This window comes from Mustela putorius, unplaced genomic scaffold, assembly GCF_011764305.1.
Source record: "Mustela putorius furo isolate JIRA1106 unplaced genomic scaffold, ASM1176430v1.1 tig00003869_pilon_pilon_pilon, whole genome shotgun sequence".
Lineage (NCBI taxonomy): Eukaryota > Metazoa > Chordata > Mammalia > Carnivora > Mustelidae > Mustela > Mustela putorius.
In genome coordinates this window covers 36185459-36211565 of record NW_025422021.1, presented here as the reverse complement: position 1 = coordinate 36211565, position 26107 = coordinate 36185459, and the positions used below count along the sequence as shown (strand labels likewise).

Sequence of the window (26107 nt, the reverse complement as noted above, 5' to 3'; positions counted from 1 at the left end):
CAGTTAGTCAAGGGACAAGGTAGTCCTCAGGGACTCCAAAGGGAAGGAACCAGGGGCATGCTCCTCCTTCTCTCTGCCTCTTGCTAACATACCCATTTGCTGAACCCAACTGGTCACCACAGGACATGGAAACCAATGGATGAGGTCCATGTGGTCCAGCTTTGCAGGGCCCAGAGCAGGGTGGAGAGGACACCTGTGCGCCTGGAGAACAACACCCAAGGACAGCACAGGGACCAACAGGGATTCAAGCCCTTCCCATTCCCATGCTGGGAGGCAAAGTCCACTCTCCTCTCTACACAGGTGAAATCTTGCTGGGGTGATGGGGGTGGGAACGGGGGAGAATTGCAGAAAAGGAGCCCGGCACCCCCTTCAACAGGAAACTGGCATGCTTGGTTCAGCCTCCTTGCCCTGCTATCTCTTGGGTCCCAGAGGAGGGTTTCACATCCATAGAAGACAGTGACGCAAATGAGCCCTAGGTATGTTTGCATACATGAGCGAAGTGTGTGACTATGAACCCTGATCCACAGGTACGTGAATATTTAGTATGAATCAGCTTTAAATATTTGTTTGTTTTGGTGGCAACAAGTTATTCGGATGAAAAACCTTTGTTTCAAGGTTAATGCCTCAAAATGATTCTCATTTTCCTTGCCCAATTCAGCATCTGTTATTTATAGCCCAGTTTGTCCAACAGTGATGTCTTTGCATTTACTTCCCTTAATTGAAGTCGTGTGTGATTAGGAAACATCCAGGAGCAGCCTCAAGAACCTGTTGACTGGAAGTCTGGGTAGACTTTCTGAGGAAGCTCTGCAGAGGTGGAAGGAATGGTCCGTGTCTCTCTTCCTGTGACATGTTAGCATCAGGAGTCAGGACGTGACTGGACTTGCTGCCACCTGGACTTGAATGAGTTGGAAAAATATCTGTGCTCCGAGTGACTTCTCCCTATCTTTGCTCCTGCTCTTGGTGTGTACTTCCATCCCCCAGGCTTGCAGGGGGTCCACAGGGTTGGAGGAATAAAGTCAGGACATCTGGCGAGGATGTCACTGGCCTGATCCATAGAAAGTTCAGAAGGTTGATCGTCCTGGTTGGATCATCTGTGGGTGGTAGGAAGAACCAATAACAGAACCCCCAGAGTCATTTCCAGGACCACCACCAGGTCCCTCTTTCCCCAGGTGCCCCACTCACTCTGAGGCACTGGGTCCCCACACCTGAGTCTTCCTCATAGGGTGGGCTTTAGCCTGAGCAGGGATTCTCAATTCTGACTGCACATCAGAATCCCCTGGGGGCTTTGAAAGTGCAGGTTACTTGTTTTTACCTCCATTCATGCAGCTGGTAGTGTGTTGGCATCTGTGTCTTTTAGGGAGACCAGGTGATTCTAATGTGCAAGTAGGCTCGGACTGAGAACCACTAACCCCTTCTTCCTCACCTGTCACTCACACATCTCCCTAGAAGGAAGAGGAGCAGTGGCTTCTGGGCGACTCCTGGGGAGTGATCTGGGCACTTCAGCCCAGCTTCTTCTCCTCACCCCACTTCTTGACCCTTTTTGATTGTCTGCAGAGAAGTGCTCTGGTCTGTAGATCTGCCCTGAAGTCAGGGCCATCCCCTAAAGGTGACATCCTGCGGGTGTCTAGCTCTGCTCATGGCCAGAAAGGTATCTACTAATTCAGTGGCAAAGTATTAGGAGCCCACCTGCCTGAGATCTCAAACCATATCTCCATTGAGCTTCGGTCATTGATAAGGCTAATATTCTCATCTCTTGCCTGGCATTTCTTTCTTCATCTCATTGGTTCAAAACACAGACTATGAAAGAAGGGGTGATATATATTAACAACCTCTCCCCTAGGTTCAGTCTGTCTGATTGGCATATGCTTCTCCAACTATAGGGGAATATGCATGGAATATTTTGAATATTTCAAGAATGCTTGTATTTGTAATGAATACTTATGGAAGCAAATCAAATTCATTCTCATTATAATAAACACTTGCTGTGTATTCCTTTGTTTTATTTTAGTTTCTAAATTAGCCCTCTGGAGATGACAAGTACATATGTGGTGTGGGGGGGGGGGCAAAGATGATAAATACAGAAAGGGAAATTAGAGTGGAGCCTGGGGTCTTAGATGTGATTATAAGTGGCTCAGCCTTAACATGGTCCATCAGGATTTGCTCAGAGAGTCTGGCCTGCCCATGCCTCCACGTAGACCTTGTTAGAAGGGCACCTGTATCATAGTGCTTGAGGCAGGTGTCCCCAAACCAGACCTCATCACGGACTCAGTATACAGCCTGGAATGCTGCCCTAACCCTAAACCAGAGCAAACACTACTGTGTCAGATGCCATATGCATTTTCTTTAGGATTCCAGATTCATAGAGAAGAAATGCCCTTTCAGGGGAAGTTGCAGTAAATTATTTTCCTTGCAGAAATAAATGAAAGTTCTCCAGTCATTGCTATAAAGGGATATGATTCTTTATTATTAAGAAAGATACTATTTTTCTTTATATCTTAGGAAAGATACTATCACATGGTTACTTTAATCTTTATTTTGTTGATTAATGCTAAGATTAAGCCTCTATGTTTTTCTTCTTTTTGAATTAAATGTCTCCTTTATCTTCCTCTTAGAGTATTTTTTTCTAATTGATTTTAAGAGCTCTTTATATAGTAGATTGAAAATATTGAAAATATTCCCCCTAGATTGTCATTTACCTTAGTTTTGCTCTTAGTGGTTTTCATGAAAACCTTATAGTTTCTATAATAACATATATCACTACCTTTTTCTCCATTTGATACTGAAAACAAAGCTCATCTCAACTTTCAGTATTAATAATAAACAACTACATTCTGAAAGAATGACCAACACAGAAAAGTCATCAGTGTACATGCAGAGATGCAGGAGGTCAAGAAAGGACAAATAATCTGAGAAAATAGAGAAGAGGTATCTCTCCCCATGAAATAGATGTATTGTAAGAAATCAAACACATAAGAATGTACTAAAAGGGGTGCCTGGGTGGCTCAGTGGGTTAAAGCCTCTGCCTTCAGCTCGGGTCGTGATCCCAGGGTCCTGGGATCGAGCCCCACATCGGGCTCTCTGCTCAGCAGGGAGCCTGCTTCCTCCTCTCTCTCTGCCTTCCTCTCTCCCTACTTGTGATCTCTGTCTGTCAAATAAATAAATAAAATCTTAAAAAAAAAAGAATGCATTAAAAAAAATCCCAAAGGACATTAAATTATTCAAAAGAAAACCTCCCCTAAGGTCAGAAGAGATGGATTTCAGGTGGAAAACAGGATTGCAATTAAGGGAGGTGGAGATCAGTGGTTTGGCCACTGCAGAAAAATGAGTTGGTGAAGTAGAAAAACAGTCCAAGAGCTAGAACCAAAGAACAGGGAGATGTGGGTCCAATCATTCATTCTATAAGCATTGGAGTACCTACCTCCCATGTGCCAGGCAATGTTTGGGACTGAGCCAAGGCAATGAACAAAACAAAGTCCAAGCTGTCTTGGAACTTGTGTTCTTCAGTGGGACATAGGAAAAGAAACGAAAATGCATGTGATCATGTATGCTCTGGAGAAAGATACAGCAGGGAAGACAGGGCTTGACTGGGGTGGGATGACTCCTTAAAATAAGTGGTCAGAGGAGTTTTCTCTAGTTCAGTAACATTTAAGAAGAGACTAGAATGAAAGTGGGGAGGGGCACTTAGGTGGCTCAGTTGGTTGAGCATGCCACTCCGGTCATGATCCCAGGGATACACGATCGAGCCCCAAAATGGGCTCCCTGACCTTCTTGAGATTCTCTCTCTCTCCCTCTGTGCCTCCCCACCCCCAGCACTCTCTCTCTCTCTTAAATAAATAAATGAATCTTTAAACAAACAAACAGAAAGTGGGGGAACAAAGGATAGCTGTAAGAAGAGCATTCAGACAAAAGGAATAGCAAGTGCTAAGGCCCTGGGGTGAGACTAGGCATGGCATTTCAAAGAACAATTGATTTATTTCATCCATTTGGAAGCATAAACAGATGTTTCTCTCTCTCTTTCTTTCTCTCTCATTTTTTGCAAGGAATTACGTAGTTCTCAACTGCCCTTAATATTAGGAAGTCTAGGGGTGCCTGGGTGGCTCAGTGGGTTAGGGCCTCTGCCTTCGGCTTAGGTCATGGTCCCGGAGTCCTGGGATCGAGCCCCGCATGGGGCTCTCTGCTCAGCAGGGAGCCTGCTTCCTCCTCTCTCTCTGCCTGCCTCTCTGCCTGCTTGTGATCTCTGTCTGTCAAATAAATAAAATAAAATCTTAAAAAAAAATACTAGGAAGTCTACTATCCCCATCCTAAAGCCCAGCCTATCTCCACACCCTGTCACAAAGCCCGAGAAGCCTGGGGATCTAGATGGGGATCTCGACTCCCCTGTCTCTCCTTGCTGGTTGGAGAGAAAGCTGAAGCATCTGAGCATACAATGACATCACTTCTCTTGGTGCCACAAGAGTCATGTTTGAAAATGTTTTGCACATTCCAGTGACATCTACCCAATGGGTGCTGTTGGAGCCTCCCACGTCCCAGCAGGGACTGTGGGGTGCCCTACCCTTGGGCTCCAGGCTCTCATTCCTGTGGCCATGGTTAGGCACTCCATCTCTCTCCCCAAGTAAAACCATTTTGGCAGGTTGACTGGGTCCAGACAAACTTTTAACTTTGGCCACATGTTCTGTTACATCCCGTATATTCATTGGGTGTAAACTGGTGTACCAATGAAATCTCCATGCAGAAATTTCAAGGTAGACTTAAAATCCCAGTTGTATAGCTTTTTAAGACCCTCACTCACATTGAGGTTGGGACATAGAGATTGAGAGAGAGGATTCTGGGGAGAGGCTATTGTGGCTATAAATACTCCTTCTCATCCCTCAGGCTGGTGTAAGGGTTTTCACCAGGCCCTCTTAGAGAGTCTGAGGCATGATCCCTGTAGTTTGTGGACACAGTGGGCTGACACTTGACTGCCCAGAGCAGGTACGAAGGGCAGGAGGAGATGGCCCACGGTGGATGGGTGAGTGGACAGACAGGAGAGCATGCAGGGATGGATGTGCGCACCCAGTTTGCGGGGGCAAAGCATTCAGGGGTGTTTCCTTATTTGGGTCCACACGTTTCAGCCCACAGTGCAAGATGTCGAATCCTGTGCTGAAGTGCGTCAGAGACAAGCCTGAGGTCCTGGAGAGTTCCCAGTGGGGAGCGAAAGGGGTAAGAGGCTGGCTGGGATTTATCCATATTATGGGAACAACAGGTAAGAAACATCCAAGGATCAGGGCAAGAATTCTCTAAAGAAGCTAGAAATTCCCCCCACAAGCAATCAGTCAGCATAAACATGTGCTACTGAACTCAGAACATCCTTGCTTTTCCCACAGCTCTGTAGCAGACTCTCCGCAGTGTGTGTGTGTGTGTGTGTGTGTGTGTGTGTGTAGAGGGGGTGTTTGGGTGGGGACACAGGATGAGGGGAAATAAAGAAGGAACAGCCTCAGCCCCAGGGTAGCCCACTGCCTGCAGGGCTGGGCTGGGCTGGGAAGGGGAAGCTGCTGTAACTGGATAAAGCATGTACTTGAACTCCTAAAGGGAATGGACATTCTAATGACCAGAGGGGACTGCATGTAGCCCAAGAATGTCTAGAAAACATGAGAGACTTCATGGTTTTCACTGGAGCAGAGAAAACCCAGTGCCACAGAATTTGTTTGAAGACAAGATTGCTTGGCCCCTCTATGCAATGTGTCCTCTGGTTTGATATACTGATTATGTCTAGAATTTCAGAAAAGAACACAGGGATAAGCTTATGTTGCCTTTATCACCTTTCAAGCTCTGCCCTTAAGGCTTCCACATGTATTAGCTCATTTCATTTCCACCATCTCCTGGGAGGAAAGGCTCTTATCTTACTTACAGGGACTCTGAGCTTCACAGAGATGAAGGAATTTGCCCAAGTTTAGCAGGTGACTAATGGGTTGCATCTGGGGTAAATTAAAATTCTTAACATAATCCAGTGGAAGAAGAGGGAGGCTGGAGGTATAAATGAACAAGATAAGCCTTGAGTTGGCAACTGTTGAAGGCTGGTGGTGGCAGATGGGGTTCACTGCAAGACTCTCTACTTTCCTGTGTTTGAAAATTTCCATAATAAAAGCTTAAAAGTGTATTGCATGTGCAGTTTGGTGAGGGCAGTGCAGGGATTGGTGAGAAAGTGCACACTGAAAATCACCTGAAGGCCCCCACCTGTGCATTCTGGTTGAGGACCAGCTCTTGGTGCAACGGCAACTCTAACCAAGCAGTCCACCTCTAGCTTGGGCCCCTGTCATCTACCCCGACTGCCTGCTTTGCTGAAACAGCCAGAGGAGAAGTGGATCTGGGCACCAGATCTTTTCTGGCCCCTTTGCCCATAACCTAACCTCTCTGGGATTCTCTTCTGTCTTCTGTGCAAAGTTAGTGAAGGCTTTCTTTCTATTTTGTGAGTTGTTATATGAAAATACCCTTAGGCTTTCCTGCTGCTTTGTGAGGGTCAGAAATGGCCATCGATGCATTTGAATGTAATCATGAACACATCTTATTGTATCACTTTCCACTTTTAAGAGGGAGCTGGATTCTCAGGAACAGTGAAGACATGAAATCTGAGAGCCAGGAGGAGACAGGTGGAACCAGGCCAACAGCAGGGACTGTCTAGGGTGAGGCCATCTGGCACATTGCCTCTCTGCGCAGACACCCCTTCAGTTAGCAACTTAAGAGCCTAATGTGGACAGGAAACTGTAGCACATAGAAGAGAGTTCCGGAATGTCTGATACTCTTATTCGGCTTTGTTAAGAATAAAGTTGATTCGCATTAATGCCTTTCCTGCATCTGTCTTAGAATTTACACTGGTCCATCGGGCTAGTCAATTGCAGGGGCTGGTGTGGGGACAAGATCGGGCAATGGCGGACAGTGGATTGAAGTCTCCTGAGGTTTTAAACTTTGAATCTGTAGATATGCATTTGTCATTCTCTTTTGAAGTTGAAGTGTTGTTAATAAAAAATGTCTGATTTTTGGATGAGAAAGTGTTTGCGTATATAAGTGAAGGCACATGCCCTAGAGTCAGCATTCATATTTTAATTATGTAAAGGATTAATTTATTTTAAATGTATTTTCTGCTCTTAATGTATGCTGGCTAAGCAGCAGCTAATTCCTTTAAGATGCCAGACTCTATTTCCCATGGGAGCAGCAGACCTGAATCCTCAAAGGTGTAAACTTCTAATTATAAAGAAAAAAAAAAAACCCACGTGCACACACATAGGCTGTTAGGATGCCAAATGTTATGATTTAGAATTTATCTAAGAGCATTTGTTTTTTGAATTTCAGGTTTAACTAAGGTAAGCACACAAAACCCCCTCCCCGCCACCATGCTTCTTTTTTCCCACTGATGGCCAAGGAGAGAAACTTCCTAAATATTCCTGAAAGAGAGAGAAAAGAGTGAAACTCTTTTCAAACTCTAAGAAAGAAAGGGACTTTGCTGTGTTTGGAGACCTAACAAGAGAGGAGACTGCCCATGAATGGAAGGTCTCAGGTGCCTCACGCTCTGCTAGCCCCAGCCTGGGGTGGGGGCTCTAGGAATGGAGGCATTATGCCTGCCCACACTCAGGCTGTTCTCACAGAACCACGAATGTCCTCCCCATCCTTTAATTCGCTATAGTTGAGTGTGACTTAAAGGGATCTCCTGGGTCAGCGCTTAAGACGGAGAGAAGTAAGGAGCAGGAGAGAGTGAGGGGAGGAAGGTGTTAAATGAAAACAAAGTGTCCCCCTGCCCATCACCAATAGAGGGGAGACCCCATGAGAACTGCATAACTACCCCCTGCTGGTCAAGGCATTATTCCAACCACCTGGTGAAGAATTATACTTGCTGCTACAAAGAATATACACATCTGAAATTCTATTAAATGTTGTTAGCTTGCAGAAAGTTTGAACCAATTAAAATCACACATCAAAACAGAATACTATCTAAAAAACAAAAAATCATTGGGATTTTCAGGTAGGATAATCTTTAACTGTTTCTGCTTTTAGAGGCAGATTGGAACGTGATAATTGAAGTTTGCATGATTTGTGATTAGCATCTCTACATAATCAGGACTTATGGCACACTGATTGCTCCTATTTGATACTTTCTGGAAAAAAAAAAAAAATCACCATTTCCTCTGACAGGTACTCTTCATGTTTGCTTGGTCTATTCAATTCTTTTTCCTAAGTGTCTATTTCTATCCTTTGCCCACCTTTCTCTTGTCTCTTAATTATTGATTTGTAACAGCTTTTTATATAAGAAGAATATTAACTTTTGCCAATTTTGTTATAAGTAACTTATCATAGGTCTTTCAACTATTTGGGTCATATAGAAATCATTTTTATTATTAGTTAGCTGTTTATGTTTTCATATACAACCACTATTTTCCTTTAAGGGTTTCTGGCTTGGGAGTTATAGTTAGAAATTCATGTTTATTTTAAAATTACAGAATTAGTCACAAAAATTTTCTCCCAGTAGGGGCACCTGACTGGCTCAGTCCATGGAGTGTGTGACTCTTACTCTCCAGGTCGAAGTTTGAGTGTCACATTGAGTGTAGAGATTACTTAAAAATAAAATCTTCAAAAATAGATAAGTAAAATAAAATTTTCTTCCAATTGTTTCATGGTTTCATTTTTTAAAATATGTATATTTAAATCATAAGATACAAGTTTAGGTTTTAACTTTTCATCCCCCCCTCAAATGATTTGTTAGTTTTCCTAACAACTTGTATTGGATTTCTTTCTCATTCTCTCATTGCTTTAAATTCATGTGGATGTTTGGACCTATTTGTGGACTTTCAGTCTGTCTGTTCTGGTGTCCATTATACTGTAGCTCTACAATTTTAGAGATTATTAGGGTATGTTCTAATCATTACTTTTCTGTTTTCAAAATTTTTTGACTATTCTATGTTTTCTTCCAACTGAATTTTATTTTTTTAAAAGCTATTATTTCTTTATTTGAGAGAGTGAGTGAGCAAGAGAACATGAGCAGGGAAAGGAGCAGAGGGAGAGGGACAAGCAGACTCCTGCTGAGCAGGGAGCCCAATGTGTGGCTCCATCCCAGGATCATGAGATCATGACCTGAGCTGAAGGCATACGCTTATCCGACTGAGCCACCTAGGCACCCCTAGACACAGAATTTTAGATGTATATGATCTTTACCTTTTTTCAAGAAGGGGTTTGTTTGGTACATGTGGTAGTCAGAATAATGCCTCTTACCCCCAGAAGATGTTCGTATCCTAATTCTCAGGACCTGTGAACAGATAAACTTACATGACAAAGGGACTTTGTTGATGTCATTAAATTAAGGATCTTGAGATGATTATGGGTCATTTGGGTTAGCCTAGTGTAATCCCAAGGGTCCTTTTAAATGGGAGAGAGAGGCAGAACAGGAGCATCAGAGGGACCTGGGTGGATGGGTGAATGGTCAGAGAAGCAACAATGCTGGCTTTGAAGACAGAAGAAGGAACCACAAGACCAAGAACATGGATGAGTTCTAGGGACTGAAAAAGGCAAAGGAAAGGAATCTCCCTTAGAACTTCTGGAAGAAATGTAGCCCTTGATTCTAGGATGTCTCACTGCTAGAATGGTAAGGGAATAAATCTGTGCTATGTAAGCCACAAAGTTTGTGGTGGTTTTTTTATGGCAACAGTAGGAAACTAAAACGGTATACTTTTTAAGTTCCTCTAGATATAGAGGAACTTAATCTCCCATGGAGATCTTCTTGAGAATCTGTATGTTACTCTTACACATAAATAATAGCTTTGTAAACTAAAGAATCGGGTTACAGTAATTTTCCCTCAGAATTGTAGAGATACTGATACGTTGATTTTTAGCACTTGGTCCTACAAAAGATAAGTTTGAAGACAATCTGACTGCATGTCTACCTTTAAAATGCTCACCCTAGGTGCTAAGAATAAGGTCCCCTTAGCCTTGAAACATATCTTCAAGGTCTATAAGTCTCCTTCTACTTATTTTTCTTGGTGTTGTTGAGCCTTTCAACTTGCAGGCTTGTATCTGTCTTCAGCTTAGAAAAAAATTTCAGGTATTACTTCTATGTGTTCTGTTTCTACTCCCTGTACAACATTTTCTGAGAATTCCCTTTATAGTTAGAGTCGGTTTCTTGTCTCTATTGTTAAAATATCATGATATTAGGTTTTTTTTTTTTTTTCAATCAACTGCCACAGTACAGTGTTTTACTATAGTTTGGTAATACATGTCTCCTTATACTTCTCAGGGCAAAATGGAGCAAGATACCACAGAAATAAACAGCACACTGAGATCACAACCCATGAGTTCATGGTGTACACACTCCAATCTAAGCGACTCCAGGCTGTTCTCTTTCACAGCATCCAAAATGCTTCATATTTGCTTCATTTTGTGCAAACGTATTTCTTGGATCCAACCAATAGGAATTCCATCATTTGCACATTAATGACTAAGTGAAAGCAAACCTCTATATTATAAAGCTGACTGAGCTCATTTCATGCTTCCTGCTCTGGGAACTTCCATCCAAAAGCATTTATAATGAGGCATGTGTTCAAACACACATTCAAATGAAGGGGAAAAATGGGAAGTGGAAACCAACAAGGCATCAGGATCTTTCTGGAAATGACTCAGAAAAGGCTTTTAAAGAGAGATTTTCGTCATGGCTTCATAAAGTGCAAGCTCACTGTGACTAAGCTCGTTCTAAACAAGACATAAACACTTCCATGATGCAAAGGTTCTGGGTAATGAGAAGTGGACTTACTCTATCCACAGGTTGGTCTCCCTAATAACTAGGCAAAAACATCATTATATGTAGATGATGGATAACTCCAAGAAAGAGCCACCCATGTTTCTTTAGAGTATACAAGAGTCATGATTTCAACAGTCCCAAGGAAGGTCTTGTTCTGGGGCAGGATTATTAGAGATTACATGATGAAATTCATTTTTTTACAGAAATCTAAACCAAATTAAGCAAGGCATTGGGGCAGGGGGCATAAACATGACACAAAACATTAGAGAAGCTTGTGTTGACTTTGAAAACTTAACACTTTTTTAAAAAAAAATCTCCCATGGAGACCTTCTAGAAACTTCTGAGCCAATGAGACACATAGGTTACCTCAGATTTTCAGGATGTGATGTAGACAGTAGAGGCTGGAGTGGGTGTTGGATGAAGACCAGGTGTAAAGAAGTTTTCCTCCAAGATTTCTGCTGAGTCATGATAGGAGTGTTGAAATGGTTAGGACCACAAGTCCTGGGTGTCTGAATGAACTCACCATTACTGCCATTATCTATCACAACAGACCCTCAATGATCAGTCTTCACTTTGCCCTCCCTCACTCTCATACCATTCTGTTATCACCATAATGAAAACCTTAGTTCAGGTCTTCATAACCTCTCACCTGGCTTACTGTGAGAGGCTATTATGTTAAAAAATGGGCCAGCGATTTGAACAGACACCACCAAGGAAGACAATGACCAATTAGCTCAGGAAAAGATGCTCAGTGTTACTGGTCTTCAAGAAAGTGAAAATTAAAACCACCAACAAGATGTCACTTCATACCCAAATTAAAATGAAAAATACCAAGAGCCCCAAAAGTTGGCTAGAATGTGGAGCAACTAAGACTCTGAGACACTACTGGTGAGAGCATAAGAATATACAACCGCTATCTAGAGCTCTGGATGGTTTCCTGTGAAGTTGAACACAAGCTCGCCCTGTCTCAGTGCATCCTCCCTTAGGTACTTACCCAAGGGAAGTGAGAACATATGTCTACAAGAAGCCTTGTATGAGAATGTTCAGAGCAACTTTATTATAGTCAAAAACCGGAAGCAATCCAAATGTTCATTAGCAAGAGAAAGGACAAACAGATTGTTGTTTATTCATACAATGGAGTATGTCTCAACAATAGAACGAAATAAACTACTGATGGACTGTAAAGACATATGGGGAGAAAAGAAGCCCGACAGTTGCACACCAAACAGTTCCATCTATATGAAGTTCAAGTATAGGCAACACTAATCTATAATGAGAGAAATCAGAATGGTGGTGCCTCTGGGAGTAAGAATGATTAAGGGACCATGAAGGCATTTACTAGGATTTGGGAATTATTTTCTATTCTATTTGTGTGTTGAAACTTCTAGAACCAAACACTTAGGATCTGTGCATTTTCTTGCTTTTCACTGAAGATAAAAATACACAGAACATATTGATTGCTCCTATTTTTTGGTAATTTTAGTCTACTGAATGAATTTTTTTCAAGGTGCAGAATTGAATTTTTCTTAAATAAAGGAATTTTTATTCTTTTATATATTATTCCTTTTTTCCATGGCTTCTGATCTCTTCCACAGAAATTCCAATTACCCTGATACCCTTCCCAGTCTCCAGTGCTCCACATTTTGTCCTTCTCATCTGCATTCTGAGAGAACTTCTCAGCTGCTTCTCCATATCACAGAGTGTGCTTTTTCTCTTTATGGCTTCCATGTGCTGATTTTAATTCTGAAATTTATCTAGCATCTAATACTATTCTCTCCATGCACACAGCTCCCTTCCTCTCTCTCCTGATGATATAGAAATGAAAACACAGGTTTTGGAATCAGATCTTGCTTGTCAATATAGGCCCCTGTCTATACGTATGTTTTGGGAAAATTAATTTAATTTAATAAGCTTCTTTTTCTAATCTGCAAAATGAGAATCAGAGTTGTAACAACTTCATAGTGTTATTGTAACAATTTTGTGAGCTAATGACTGTGCAGTACTTAGCCTGGCTCTGGGCATAAAGTACTGAGTAATATTAGCTTTCAACAGCAGCAAGGAGCATCTTCATCATTGCTATGCTTGCCTTCCGCCTGACAAACATTCAGTTTCAAGCTATTTACAACTCACCTTCTAGGTCTTTCATACACTGACTGACGGATGGCGGACCTCCAGCGAACATCTGTTGAAGAAACAGATAAATTTGTTCCTTTAGTTTTACTGTCTATTCTCATATAGCGTCATGTCACTATGTTTTTGTTGTTAATTAAACTCTATTATTAGTGAAAATCTATTCTTGGAGTAGGTTTTAAAACAATGAATCAATTCCTTTCCTCAGAAAAAATATTGTTACAATGTCACCTTGATGTCACTTGAACAATGAACCCATCAGGAACAGAAAACTGATTCCATGTTGAATTTTTATTCAGACAAACATTACAAGACTACATCAGAATTAGTTTTCCTGAAATAGAAATTTGGGGGGCACATCTTGTGGCAGTAGTTACTAAAATTTTGTTCTTTAAGATCTTTAAATATTTCTAATCTGTTTTATTTTTCTTTCAAGAAGTCTCAAAATAAATTATTAGAGAGATGATAAAGAAAGGTCTCTTTCTGCATGGCTAGCTTGATCGGTGGAACCTGTGACTCTTGTCTTGAACCCCATGTTAGGTGTAGAGATTACTTAAAAATAAAATCTTAAGAAAAAAAAGAAAAGAAAGAAAAAGAGAAAAGAAAGGAAAAGATATAGACATCTAGTTTCTTAATGTTTTAGTAATGCCCAATTTTAAAAGAATAGGTACGCCTTAGGTTTTAATTTTGAAATTCCAATCCACCTGTTCAAATGTGAACTTATCATCCTCTGTGGGAAGGAGAAATCAAGATCACTCACACCAGACTTTAGCCCATCCTGCTTAAAGCTCTAGGCATTGATGAGCCAACTCCTTTTGATGTGCTGCAAAATTCTTTGCACCACTGTTGCCAGCACTCCCAGGCAAAGCTTTGGTGGAGCCCATTGGAGTTGGTTCAGTTTCTTCATCACCACCATAGCCATAGTCACCAGCCAACCAAACTTAACACTGGTACTCAGGCTCCTCCACACCCTTATCACACTAGGGTTTGTCGCAGATAAGACAATCCGCATCAACACCTTTGCCAACACCGTCTCATGCCTGACACTTTGCCCACCCCACAACTATGTCCATATGGCCAGGATCCTGACCCTTTGATCTGGTTTTGGTAGAGAGCTGAGTTGCAGGACCATTCCTATATCTTATGAGCTTCCTTCTATCCTTACCTCCTTTCTAGTTAGTGAGCCTTTTAATTATAGGGAATTCCTTTTCCTGCCAGACCAATACGGCCCCAGGCATTTGAAGTAGATACCCATTACCTAAGATGGCTTTCCTATGCCCTCAACAGCTCTGATCACTGGGTATATTAGTTATCTACTGCTGCATAACAAATTACCCCAAACTTAGCCTGTTAAAACAATAAGCAGTTATGAACTCACAGTTTCTGAGGCTTGGTGGTTCTGGCTCAGGTTCTTTCACAAGATTTCAGTAATACTGTTGACACAGATTACAGTCTCTGAAGGTTGACTGGGACTGGAGGGCTCGCCTTCAATATCATTCATGTGGCTGTCACAGGAGGATTCTCTCTCTTCCCTGCAGACCTCTCCATGGACTGCTGGTACAGCTTCACCTAGAGTAAGAGTTGTAGGAGAGAGAGAGCCAGTGAACACACCCAAGAGAGGATAACAACTTCCATTTGTAACTTAATCTCAGAAGTGACATCCCTTGACTTCAGCCATATTCTATTCATTCATGAGTCACTAAGTTCAACCCACACTCATGGGAAAGAGAATTGTGCTCCATCTTTTGGATGGAGGACTATCAAGAATTTTTGGAAATTAATAAAATTAATTTAATAAATGAATAAATAAGTTAATAAAATTAATAAAAATAAAATATTTTATTTTATTTTAATATTTTATTTATTTATTCAACAGAGAGAGAGAGATCACAAGTAGGCAGAGAGGCAGGCACAGAGAGAGGGAGAACCAGGCTCTCTGCTGAGCAGAGAGCCCGATGTGAGGCTCAATCCTAGGACCCTGAGATCATGATCAGAGCTGAAAACAGAGGTTTAACCCACAGAGCCATCCAGGTTCCCCATTTGGACAACTTTTAAAAATTACTACCCTGAGTTAACACATATATATCTCCTCAGATGTACAAAAACACAGTTAAGTGAACTCAGGACGTGTGAGCTTATTTCTTACCCTGGAGTGTTTGGATTCCTGTAGAAAAAAACAAAACAAAACAAAACAAAACTAAAACACTGCTCAGAGCTGCCCTATCCCCAGAGGGGGTTCACTGCTTTTCTGTCCCTCCGATCCATCTGGTTGCTCATTAACACAGCCCCTGACAAAGCAGAACTAATGAATTCTCTCAATGCAAGAGGGAGGGTATGTGAGAAAGCCCCGGAAAGGGGCAGAAAGAGCTTAGTGCTGCAGGCAACATAATAGATTAACTCTTCAACCGCACAGTGATTCATCGTCCTGTCACAGACTCACTGAGCTGGAAAGAAAGTCAGGTCTCTTAACTGTCTAGAAAGTGGGGCTTTTGGATGAAGGTCAAACCCAAGAGAGTCATGGTTGTCCTGACAAGTTTGAGAAATAGTTTAAGGGATCGTACAGTGGGTCTCAGAGCTTTGACACAGATTTGAGTAGCGCGAGGGTCTTGAAAGATGAGAACACTTTTAAGACACAAATATCCCTCTCTGCGCATGGCTTCGTCTTGGAGAAGGGCTTCTGCTCTGTTCCTTGTAATGCACTGTCGAAGGTCTGGTGATGCTTCTCATCTGCAACTTGGGCGTGTGGTTTGATCAGACGAGGGATTCTGACATCAGATGTCATATCTGTCCATGTGGCTGTCCAAGCAAGTGAAATAGGGTTAATAGAAATAATATGGTTTATGTGAAGTTAACCTCAGGGGAACCTTGGAACAATGTTTCCCAAAGTGTGTTCCACAGAACCCTGGTCCCATGAGTCATTCCATGAGTAGAAAATTGTATGGTAAAATGAACATATGAAACATTGCACTAAATGCTGACGATGCATTAAATGCTAGATGATATGTTATTAGTAGATGAAGGCATATGAGAACTCCTGCAGCTGAAAAATTATTCTCCTTCTCCTCCTCCTCTCTGTTATAATTATGAAACTGGATTTCAGCCATTGTTTCCTAGATATCCTCATCTATGGAACACAGGGGGCTTTAAATTTTAGAGAAATGTGTATTTTAATTTCTAACTAATTTGCATTGCTGTCAAAGCACAAAATCTATAAGATGTGGTTTTTTAAAAATTTTTAAGTTCTGAAATTTTCTTTATGATCTATTGCATATTCAATTTTTATAGATAATCCATTTGTACATGAGAACGATGTGCATTTCCCCATTGTTGAATGCCAGGATATCTGGACATCTATTGAACAGAGTTTGTGAAGTGGTGTTGGACCAGTCTTGTATCTCTATACTAATGTTGTTGTCTATTTGACACATTAGTTACGAGAAAGGGAGGTCACAACCTTCCATTCTGGTGGAGAATATCTCAGGGTCTCTCTATAGTCTCTCAGTACTTGCCATATATATTTTGTAGTTATTTAGGATAACACAAACTCAGGATTGTCACAGAAATATAAAGTGAGCATTACTATCCCTAGTAATAATTTTTCTATTTTTATAACTGCTCCAGATTCCTTTAGTATTTGCCTTGTAGCCCTTACCTCTTTTAGCTTGCTGTATGCCCATGCTCTAGGAGAATTGTGTCTAAATAGGGCATCGTAGATTTTTTTTAATTATGCGAAACTGGAACTCTGTATTTTCAGTGGGAAGTTTAGGTCATTTTAATCTACTGCAGTTACTATATATGAAGCCTTATTTTTCATCTTTACCTTACTTTGTGCTTTCTATTTGCCCTGCTAATTCTTTGTGTTTTTTTTTCCTTCTGTTTGAATAAGTTTGTTGCTGTTGATTCCATTTCCCCCTCTTGCAACTTGAAAATGATACTCTCTCCCTTTCTCTCCTTCCCTCTCCCTCCCTCTTCCTATATACTTTGTATTTATTCACCTTTCTTTCACATTTTTTTTAAAGAATCTTTTTTTTTTTTAAATGACCATTGTTTTATTTATTTGACAGACAAAGATCACAAGTAGGCAGAGAGGCAGGCAGAGAGAGAGGAGGAAGCAGGCTCCCCACCGAGCAGAGAGCCCGATGCGGGGCTCGATTCCAGGACCCTGGGATCATGACCTGAGCTGAAGGCAGAGGCTTTAACCCACTGAGCCACCCAGGTGCCCCTCTTTCACATTTTTTATCTCATTTCTCCATGCTCAACATTGGCCAATTCCTTCTCTGCTTTGCGATTCTTTCTCCGGCTGTATTTAATCTACTCGTAACCCATCTATTGAGTTTCTTGTTTTATCAGTTATAACTTGTATAATTTGATTATTAAAAGATATTCCTAGAAATTTGTCTTGTCCCCTGTTTATGGTCATTCATAGTATTTCATTTCTTCAAATAAAAACAGTTACGTCATTGTCTGTATATGGTAATTACAATATTGAAGTACTCGAGGGAACTCACTCTGTTGTTATTTGCTGCTTTTCCTTGTCGTGACTTATTTCTTTGCATGTTTTAGAAGTAATTTTGAATTTATATTCACCAGGATGTTATCCAGGGCAATCCTGAGGATATACATCAATGCTGATTTTGTCTGTTGAGGGTTTGCTTCTGCATGGAGCCTGGGGTTCAGGGTCTTGTTCATCTCCCTCTGAGTTCCAGGCTTCCTGAAACTCTTCCTGGTCTGCCTCCCTCCTCTCATCTAGCACAGTGAGTCTCACTGACAAGAAGCTGAGAACATGGGGATAAAAGCCAATTGGTCTTTGAAAAACTTTGCCCCAGAGAGTTCAGTGGTTATCAGTGGCTTTCCCAAGACTCTGCTGGCATTGGTGCTCAGGTGACTTTGAGTCTTAGCTAAGACAGCATAGTGAGTGAACTGCTGTTTTCCTAAGAAAGCCGCATTCCCAGCATGAGACTGAGGGGAAGGAAGAACAAAAGAACAAAGCCACACATATGATGCAACAACACACGGGAACATTCTTTATCTCTGATGGCATATTAATGGCATGACTCACAAATGACTCTTTACAAGCAACTTTACTTAAAAAAACCAATATCCATTGGAGAGCCTCAGAAGTTTCAAGTGACGATTAAAAATTTAAAAAAAAAAAAAGCTGTTAAACCTAATGTTATCTAATCACTCAAGAAGATCTCAAAAATTTATTAGCAATCATTTCAATCCAGGAGACAATAGGATATGCAATTAATATTTAAATCTAATCGCGTTAGATCTAACAATACAATGAGAGATGTAATTTCTGTTTGTGCTGAGTGGCTTGAGAAAAAAGATGCTTTTTGTTTCTATTTGAGAAATGAACACAGTAGAGATGAGAAAATTTAATGACAACCTGAATTTTGTTGCTGTTAAAATCAAGTCCAATACATCATACTGGAAAATCAAATCCATGTTGGCTGATGGAAACCCATATTCTGATCTCAGCTCTGCCACAGGATTTCTATGTGACTCTGAAAAGTCACTTCTGCCTCCTGGATCTGGGTTTGCTCAAATATAAAGAGTTTCTCTCAAGGGTTTCTCCTGGCCCTGGAATTGCAAGATTTTTGTGATAAATATATATTGGTTTTTGCAGTATCAGGAGCACTGAAGATGGGCCCCAAACTAAAATTTTTATCTGACAAAATCCAGACTTTGAAAGATACCATGAATGCCTTGTTTAAAGTTATCAGCTAGTTGTTAACCAAGTCACAGAGGTTGAAGCTATTTTGTTAGTAAGAAAGAAGGAAAGTGCGGGGTGGGGGGGATGGGGAAGAAGTAGTGAAGGGAAGAACAAGGAGCAGCCTTATAAAGCTGATTTTCAGATGGCATAGTAAGAGGGGAAGGAACTCAGCTCTTTTTGGCAGGTGTTGATACACATCTTAAGTGTGCAGAAATCCCAGTATTTAGACAATAAGTTCCCTCTTGTGTTCAGTGATGTCTATAATGCACACTTCTTCAATTTCTATGAGAACACAGTTTTAAAAATCTCCATGAGGTTATATTTAAGGGCAAGATACACAGTGCTTTTCAGGTAGGTTATTTTAGACCACATTAGATGCAGTCTAAAATACTGTATGGGGATATAACATTTCAGAATTTTTTGAGGCACTTTGATCTATGGAAACGAGGGAAGAAAAAGAAGAAATGGTTGGGGAATTTTCTAAAATAAATTTTAGTTTCAAAAAAGATGTTTTTAGTTTCTTAGAAACTTCCTGTAGGAAGTATTCTTAAATTGTTCTGGATAAGAATTATGGAAGGGGTTTGCTTCCCTTCACTAAGACAACAGTCTTCTGAAAGTATCCTTCATCCAGAGGACAGAGAATGTAAGAGGCAAAGAAGACAGTGTTATAGGGGAATCCTACAAGGACATTTGTCCAGAGATGTACAGTTCTTTCCAGCTAGGTATTCACATCTCTATGTGCTATACTTCCCATCTTCCACTTTTCTTACAAGTTACCTTCGGCTTCCCCAAACTCTTAAGACAAGTTTTCCCCAGTATCCAAAAGTACAGTGTTTTATAAAAACTTCCATACGGTGAAAGAGAATACAGCAAAGAAGCAACTGGCATTAACTTACATGGGAAAAGTTTTGAGCATTCCAAGACCCCCCAAATCACCTCTTTTAGGCTGTTCTGATACCTTAGGGTATATCCTGTTAATGGATGCACAAAATAAATTGAGATAAAGCACAGATGCTCAGATACAGCTCAAGACTCTGGCAGCTGAAAGTGGTTTCCGGGGAAGGAGCTGGATGGCGCTCCTCTCACCAGTCAGGGTGCATGCTACCTTTATAACTGTTCGCTGCAAACCACTGCTGAATTCTTCATTATTGCTGATTTTCACCTTTTTTCATAAAATCAAAAATCCTCTTGAATTTCCTTCAGTTAATGAAAACAGGTACTAGCATTAGGTCTTTTGTAAAAATGAAGTGGTGTCACATGAACTTTCCAAAAGCTGGGATACCCATATTCATTTTACTCAAATCTCGGTCCTTCCTACCAATGACTGCTCCGTGAGAAGTCTGTATCCTGTCTCCTTCCACCTGTGACCATAGTCCTCCCTAAACTTCTGGTCTTTGGCAGAGCAGCTCTCCAGGACACAACACTCTGGCTCTCTTGGACATCTTGTTCTTTTCCATCCAGCTCTATCTCCTGACTGTGGAACCAATAAACTTCTCCTCTATGGTGCCAAGTTCTTGGTCCACTATTCCAAACAACTCCAGCCTCTCTGTTGCCTCTGAGGGATTTCTCCATTCCACCCTGGGGTGCTAGCTGTTCCATTTGTTTTCCACCAGGACGGAGGGCTTCTGGTGCTTGCTGTCCTTCCTGGGACCGTAGCAAGAAAGCACTTTTACAAGTGCAAACAACGACACACACTGGAGGGTCCGTGTGGTGGTGATGACTGGAGGGAATCGGTTTACTGCTGAGCAGATTCAACCTTCAAACATTTACACAGGCCCTTGCTTGACTTGGGAAGATGAGGTCCCACAGTCCTGCTGTCCAGTTTGCCCCTGGAAACTACCTTGCCTCTGTCGGCATGATTGGAAACAAGAGATGCTACCATAATGTAAAATGTAAAGACCGATAACAGCACTTCCATTCATTAAGCGTCCCCCTCCCTTTTTTTAAACTGATGAATCATCCATCAACTATTTAGAGGAGAGGACCCAGCCTTGGCAGGTAAAAGGCATTCAACAAGAAGACACATTTCTAAACGCCAGGAAGAGAGAGTGAATCACAGACTAGAGCCCTGAGTCTGGTCGGTCCTGGAAGCTTTACAAGCATGTTTTGATTTCCCAATTCACTTCAGACTGCTACTCTTAGTCCCTATTGGGCTAACCCAACTCTAAGTGCTCAGGTTGATTGTTCTGATGCAAAAGATGACCTGACTTCAGATCCACGAGCCCACCAAGCTTAACCCTGAACACCGTCCATTCTGAGGCTCATTCACAGTAAAATACACTTGAGATGGGAAAAAAATTTATGTAGAAACACATTACAGTATGGATTAGGATCACTGGCTACCTTTAATCAACTGGTTTCAGCATATGCCAAATCAATAGATTTCTAAATAGGTCACTTTCAAGACTTAAAAAAAACAAAAAGACGGAAAAGGCAAGCTTATTGGATTACTTCAGTATCTGCTTCTGGCCAGGCTTCCTTGTCCTGGAAATGCTGTAGTTGAGGAGGTTTCTAGAAGGGCATGCAGGTGGGGAATGTGAGGACTATGAGATCACAGGATCTCCAGAAACAGGCAATTCGTGCATACAAATAGCTCACCACAGTGTGGACAGCCTCTTATGGGCAGCTGTGCCCTTTCTGTTAACTCTCCTTACCTCTGCCACAACATCTTTCCTTCTGATAAGGGTTCTCATCAGAAGATGGGTTCTTGGAAACCTTATTCATGAGGGTTCTCATCAGATACGAGGGGTGAACACCTGTAATCACAGAACCAATGGCAGAATCAACTAAGCACAAGAAGAAGAATTTTTGTCACATATTTGTCCATAGTTAAAGAAAACACACAGGGTATGATCCATTTTTGTTTGGAAAATGTAGGTAGGTGGATGATAGAAAATGCTAAGCATCAAAGTCTTGCATAGTTAGCGCTTAGGTGGTGATTTATATATAATTTTTTTCAACTGATATGCATTTGCTAATATAGGTACAATGCAATCAAGACACAGTGTTCTCCTTCTCCTTCTTCTTTTTCTTAAGGAGAAAACTGCCAGAGAAGAGAATGACTCCTGGTCACCACTATTGGGTTTTGTGCCAAGGCACACTCAATTCCCAAACAACTGGCTGAACGTCTTGAACCCCTGCAGGTCCTTAAAGTTCCGGAATTGCAACACTGGCTCTTGGACAAATGTGACCTTAATTCCATCTGCAATAAGATCAGCCCTAGCCCCAGATCCGCCTCAAAACAGCAGAGGGGAAGCAGTAAGTGTCCAAGGGAATGGAGGAGGAAAGAGAGTGATACCAGAAGCCTTGGAAAAAGCAGAGAGGTGGGCTCCGTGTGAAAACTTTCCTTGGAATACTGTCCATATCACCAGCCAAGAATGAAGCTCTGAGTCGAGACTCATCCTGATCTGTTCCTCCCCTCCCCGTCTTCTTGGACCTGACCTTGGAACTCCCTCAGGACTTGAGCAGAATCTACAGTGATCTCTGGCAAGGTCCATCTGAACGCCCACCTGTCAATAGCTGATACTGGCCAAACACAGGACTTGCTCCAACAAGTTGACAGAAGAATCCTCAAGCCCATAGCAATTCAGCACTCTTCCAGAAGGAGAGATGGATAGGTTCTGGAAGACCCAGAGGGCCTGTCTTCCTTGGACATAACTTTTCTTCAGGAAGATGACAAAGAATAATCTTAGAGAAAATATCTGACTTATGTGCTCAAGATTCAAGTAACCATAACGCTTCATCAGTTGTAAGAAACCTCTTTTAAAAGTACTAACACACAAAACAGGGAATGATGGTGTGAAATGGGAAGCTGAAATGTGGAATGTGAAGCATGAGTGGTCACTGTGGAAAGTGAGTCTGGATGATATGTGACCTTGAAGTTGGTTTGATGAACTGCATGTGACAATTATAATCCTGTCACTTTACAGTAACGCATGGTACACAAATCCCTGCTTGCTTTTGAAAGGGAAGTATGTATGGAGGTCACTGCTGAGCAAGGTAACATCTCTTCAGTTTTTCTGAAATGGAGCCATCTCCTCCAAGCCCCCATCCCTGGATCAGTGGCTCTCCCAGGAAAGTGTAAAGTAGGACCTACCTGCTTGATCTAGAGGCTAGATCAAGAAACCATTTGGAATGAATGAAAGGAATATTGCTTTGTCACATTCCTTATTCATGAGCTTCACCCAGGTGAGATGCTAACTGCTTTCAACATCATTTTACCCTTGACTCTCATGTTACTGGTTTTTGAACACACATCCATGTTGGGGAAGGAGAGAAAAGGAAGAGGTGGCAGGACGTACAAACACATGTTGAGAGATTTGAAATGAACTTTTGACAAGATCTGTATTCTCAAGGAATGGCGGGGTCTGGGAAAGGAGACGTGTCTGGTCAATGCAGCTGGTAAAACAAGCCACAAGCACCTTTTCCCTCCCTTGGTTCTCTCTCAGCACTGGGTGACCAGGTCCTGCAGTGAAAAAAATCCCACTATTTTTTCTCATCTTATTCCTGGCAGACAAGCATGTGAAAATAGATGTGTCTCGGTCACATTCACGATTTCCAGGGTGGCTGCCAAGTAACCAGCAGGACCACATGTGGGAACTGACGTGGTAAGCGTGCACCTGCTATTTTCCCATTGACATTTTCCCATGTGGGAGCTACAATTCTGCCAGCGTGTTGGAAGATTTTATCTGTTTATATTTTAATGCATGAATTCCACTTTTTTGTTGTGGAAAAAAAAAACCCCACCATAGATAAGTCCTCTTGATATTGTCTTGGTATTCTCTTGAACATGCATCCACTTTAAGACTATACAATGGTCAACTCAGAAACTTGCTTTGGCCCTACAGTTCAAGTCTGTTCTGATCACTCTCCACCAGAATGAACACCAGCCTTGACCAACCCAATGATCATCCTCTCATCCAGCCATTGGTATTTGAATCAATAAAACCATGGAAGGGTGTGCTATTCATATCCCCATTTTACAGATGAGAAAACTGAAGTCCAGCAAGGTTAGGTGACTTGTCCAGGGTTTTGCAGCCCATAAGTGGTGTGGTCAGGGATAGAGCACAGGCAGTTTGTCCCAAGGTTCCCTCTGTTAACACTCTGCCTTGCTGAGATTGGAGCCTATATGCATAAGTCACTCAGGGGTAGAGTGTTTAACAAGAGCAAAGAAACAAACAGAACGGGATGCCCAGTTAAATTTGAATCTCACAGACAGCAAATGTTTTGCTATAAGCATGTCCTATGGAATATCTGAGACATGCTTTTACTTAAAAATTCTTGTTTTTATCTGAAATTCAAATTTAATTGGATGTCTTGTATTTTCTCTGGCTATCCTAGCCAAGAGAAACATTGGTCATGGATTGTGAGAGCCATCTTTGGAGAGCCAGAATCCTGGGGCTTAGGGCAACCTAGGGTGGAAGGTGGGCGTCAGCGAAGACAAACTGGTCAGTGGAGGTAGCCTGGAGCTTCACTTCATCCCTGCCCCAGGCTGACTCCCTAAAGAGATCTGCAGAGCTCCATGGAAAGTGTTCATGCCAATGACACACATGTGGGAGCATGCACACTCACACATGTATGACTAGCATGCTCACACACACATTCTTGCACACTCAAACACATGGCTGCACATGCACCTTCACAACACACACAGTCTCACATGCATACTCATGCCTGTGCACACATGTGTATACACACACACATACACCTGCCTGGGACACCAACCTATCAGGAGGGAGTCCATGCCAGTGGAGTTTCAGAGCTTCTGCTGGACAGATGGGAAGCAAAGTCAAGTCAGGGGGCTTCAGAGAACCCCAGCTAGAATCCATCTCCCAGGAGTCCATGGTTTTAAACTGAAGGGCTGGAAGGTATTATCAGAGCCCCCTATAGTACCTTAACAGGCGTGTGCATGTATCTCTGGCCAGGAAGCTTTTCTCAAACAGTGTGTTCTGTCTGGTCCTGTTCAACAACATGGTATTTTCAGAAACTCCTCCATGGATTCTGTGATGGGACTAATTTTTAATTTTATTTTGAAATGAAGATACATAGTGTTTCTATTTTATGATTTTAGAGGTGCATGTACGTGTGGACAGATAGAGAGATACGAAACATGCTTACTTCAAAAATGTTTCATGGGACTTCAGGTTATGGCTCTTTAAGGGAGAAGCAGGGTCTGCTGTCTTGCTCAGAAAACCAATAAGTGTATGACCCACTAGATTGTAAGCTCCTCAACGCAAGGACAGGATTCTGTCCTCTAATGCCCAATGCAGAGCCTTATATTTATTGTTCCATTAGTTCATTTGTAAAATCTGATTAAACAAATACTGTTTGGTCAAAATGATAAGCCCCGCAGCAGTCAACAGTACTCCTCAGCCCATGAACTAGATGAACAACTATAATACATAATTGAATTCAAAGTTGATTTTTGCCGTTTCCTAAACAGATGAGGTTTCATTGTTTATTGTTGTCAATGGAAATAATCGAGATACCCTGGCAAAACAAAAGAGGGCACAGATGGCATTGTCCTTTACCACGCAAGAGGAGCCTGTTGTACACGCTCACTGTATGCCAGTTGCACCTGTCTGGGATTTTGGTGGAGAAACAAGACATTTATTAAAACATTAAAATAAATATCAACAAAGAAATCATTTATCTTTACAGTAAAGATTTGTTTTAGAGCGCAATCAGGATTTTGAGTTTGTTCAGAGCTCAGTAGAAATATATTCGAGGCCAAAATATATCTTTCTGGAACCTTCAAGAATCTACAGAGTGAAAGAAAGATTAAGATACAAGTATCAGGCAGCTCCAAAATCAAAGTGATTTTGATATATTCAGAATTTCTAGAATCTGTACAAATAAAAAAATACATATGTATACAATGTATATAAACCAAGATAGTCTTCATTGCTAAATGTTAACACTTTTTGTAAGAAAGCATTGCATTTAATCAGCTCAGCAACTAATGATACTTCAATGCAAATTTGCTAGAAGAAAGAAGTCAGAGTCACTAATTCAAATTATAAGGAGAGATACAAATCATATTTGTGGTACTGAATGCTGCTAGAATAACCCAGCCCAGTTACCCCAGCATAGTCAAAGTGGAAACTGGGTAGCCAAGGTTCATTGCAGAATACAACCAGGGGTGGTCTTGACAGAACCAATCAGAAACACCTCTCTAAGCCATGCCATTTGGACAGACACCTGAGAAGCCTGTGAAGTTTCTTACTGAAGTGTGGAAATTCTAGAAGCAAAGCAAATGTCCCTATTATAAGTCCATCAACCACGAACCTGTTATTACTTCAACCAGGTCAGGTTGAAGAAGAGAAATGTTAGTCTAAGTGCTGACATTTATTCCTAACCTGGTCAAACTGTGGTTGGATGCTGCTGGGCTTTTGTTATGTTGGGCTAACGACTTCAGGTTAGGTACAGGTGTGTGTGTGTGTGTGTGTGTGTGTGTGTGTGTGGCATATGTGAGTATATAGGAGATATATATATATATATAT

General features: G+C 41.5%; 1 long non-coding RNA gene and 1 other non-coding gene across 2 annotated transcripts in view; one reads left to right on the top strand and one right to left on the bottom strand.

Moving 5' to 3' along the window:
• LOC106004203 overlaps positions 1-26107 on the bottom strand; it is a 51697-nt gene that overhangs the window by 11090 nt on the left and 14500 nt on the right. The window contains exons 2-4 of the long non-coding RNA XR_001177119.2: positions 21260-21361; positions 14265-14455; positions 12887-12938 (exon numbers count right to left, since the gene is read on the bottom strand). This is a non-coding gene — a long non-coding RNA (uncharacterized LOC106004203). The remainder of the gene's footprint in view (positions 1-12886; positions 12939-14264; positions 14456-21259; positions 21362-26107) is intronic.
• Positions 7987-8121, top strand: LOC123388045. The gene has a single exon (XR_006602578.1). It is a non-coding gene; the product is annotated as a U8 small nucleolar RNA (small nucleolar RNA).